Below are 2,928 nucleotides of genomic sequence, written 5' to 3'. Positions count from 1 at the left end.
GGCGCAATCGAGTTTCCTGTACAGCGCCTAATCAAGGCCACCGAACACAGATCTATCTTTTGGTGGTCTCTGTATAATGCTGTATGAGCCGCGGCCCATGAAACTCTCAGCCGGCCGTGGTGGCCTGTGTTGTTGCGTTGCCAGAAGCACGATTATGGCTAACTTTAACCTTAAATAAAATAAAAACTACTGAGGCTAGAGGGCTGCAATTTGGTATGTTTGATGACTGGAGGGTGGATAATCAACATGCCAATTTGCAGCCCTCTAGCCTCAGCAGTTTTTAAGATCTGAGGGCGGACAGAAAAAGCCGGCACAAGAGTTTTCTTTTACAGAAAACTAAAGGGTATATCTTTGGAATAAACTTGACTATTTTAAAGGCAGACTTACGGAGATATTGAAGTTAATAATCAAAGCACAATTCTATTGGGCTATCAGGGGAGTTGTTCACAAACATAAATGGCCTGAATGCTCTTCCTTTTTTTTCCCCCTTTTTTTTGAAGGTACGAGTTTTGAAGATTTATTTTTCGGCAGCTTCATTGTGTCTCTGAGGTTGTATAGCCAAACAACAGATAACTTGCAGTGAGCATTGCAAAGGTCAGATAGATCAGTAGTTTACAAGTTTCAGTTGCTTTTCTCATTTTATTTTCAGGTTCATTGAATGCGCGTGCGCGCGTATTCATGAGGGGTCATACACACATACGTATGTATATATATTTATATTATATATGTGTGTGTATGTATGTACATATAAATATACTTATATATATGTACATGTAATGTATAAATATTAATATATATACATGTATATATATGTATATGTAATTATATATATATATATATATATATATATATATATATATAATATATATATATATATATATATATATATATATATATATATTATATATATATATATATATATATATATATATATATATATATATATATATATATATATATATATATATATACATATATATATATATATATATATATATATATATATATATATATATATATATATATATATATATATATATATATATATATATATATATATATATATATATATATATGACAGAGAGAGAGAGAGAGAGAGAGAGAGAGAGAGAGAGAGGAGAGGAGGAGGGGGTGGGGGAAGCAGACAATCCCGTCAAAATGATTATATATAAAATTCTCATAATCCAAATTAGTATGATTAGTATGAACTCGTCGAGGAGGCACCGACATGTCGCAAGGGAGTTAATTGAATGTTCTCCAAGCACCACAGACGGAAGAGCAGCACCGCGCGTTGCTTGCGTGACTCGGAATTAAGTACCAGCCAAATGAATTGGTTTTTGTTGCAGAGCGAATTTGTTGAAGTGTGCAAATATCCTGTGTCGTGAAAGCGCAATGGAGTGAGCTTGGGTAGGCGTGATTAAGGAAATTGCTCGTTTTCGTGATGGATGGCGCCTCTCTCTCTCTCTCTCTCTCTCTCTCTATTAAATTAACAGCGTGTGTTCGTTATCTGAATGTCTGTCTTTCTCTGTGAAGTTATAGTATCGCTCTTTCTCTCTCTCTCTCTCTCTCTCTCTCTCTCTCTCTCTCTCTCATATTAACAGCGTATGTCCATCATCTGATTATCTGTCTGTGAAGTTGTGAAGTTATGGTATCTCTCTCTCTCTCTCTATCTTTCTCTCTCTGTCAAATCAAATGGCTATATACGTCATTAATTTTGACCCCCCACCCTCTCTCTCTCTCTCGGTGAGGTTATGGCATCTCTCTCTCTCTTTCTGTTTCAAGATCGCACCTCTCTCTCTCTCTCTCTCTCTCTCTCTCTCTCTCTCTCTCTCTCTCTCTCTCTCTCGGTGAGGTTATAGCACCTCTCTCTCTCTCTCTCTCTCTCTCTCTCTCTCTCTCTCTATCAAATTATCAGCAGCACATGTTCGTCATCTGATTGTCTCTCTCGGAGAAGTTATAGCATCTCTCTCTCTCTCTCTCTCTCTCTCTCTCTCTCTCTCTCTCTCTCTCTCTGTTTCGAATCGCAGCTCATCATTAGTCGGATTCAATAAGAGGCTTACGGGACGCCACTTATCATTCCCCCGTCGTTCGCGATAATGAATTTCGCGCGGGTCCTTCATTAACATCAGAGGAAAGTGGCGGAGTGGGAGGAGGAGGAGGAGGAGGAGAACCGAGAAGGGGTCGTTTATGTTATGCGGCGGATAATGCCACGTTATGTCATGCAGTGTCATGCAGTGTCATTTAAGTACGTCGTCCTGGGAAGATAAGAGTCTTCGGTGCCTTTTGCACCTTTCTGTTTCATCGGCGGTTTTTGGCGGAGTTGCCGTTTGAATTTTCTGTAACTTATTCGATTTTTGGGTGTCTTGACCTTATTTGATATACTGTATTATTTTTTAAATAAGTTAATTTTGTATTTTGGTTTTTATTAGTTTTTTCTTTGGTGGGGAGACCAGGTTCTCATTCAGAAGCTTATTTGATTTTTTGAGTGTCTTGACCTGTTGTGATCAGTTACGTACAAGAATTGTATACAATAATTTTCTTAATGTTTATACTTATTCTCTTTGGTCAGGGTATGAAGCAGCATATCGGTTTGTTCCATAAGACTTTGCCTTCATGAATAATAGTAATAATAATAATAATAATAATAATAATAATAATAATAATAATAATAATAATAATAATAATAATAATAATAATATACCCTATATATAAAGGCATGTTTATGACCGTTAAGATCTTTCTAGAGTATAACAGTTTGAAATATAAAAAGGTTCGAAGGATCATAATATACTTTTTAGACCCTCTTTGGCTCCTTGAAGAAAAAACAGTTTCAGTATAATATTAATAGTATTTTTGGAAGGTGAAAAGGTGATTTCATTTGTTTTATTGTTTCCAGTTCGGGAAGTATCAACTCTCGAAGATTTGCAA

This window comes from Macrobrachium rosenbergii, chromosome 31 (assembly GCF_040412425.1).
Source record: "Macrobrachium rosenbergii isolate ZJJX-2024 chromosome 31, ASM4041242v1, whole genome shotgun sequence".
Classification (NCBI taxonomy): Eukaryota; Metazoa; Arthropoda; class Malacostraca; order Decapoda; family Palaemonidae; genus Macrobrachium; species Macrobrachium rosenbergii.
Note: the sequence above shows the minus strand (reverse complement) of the source record.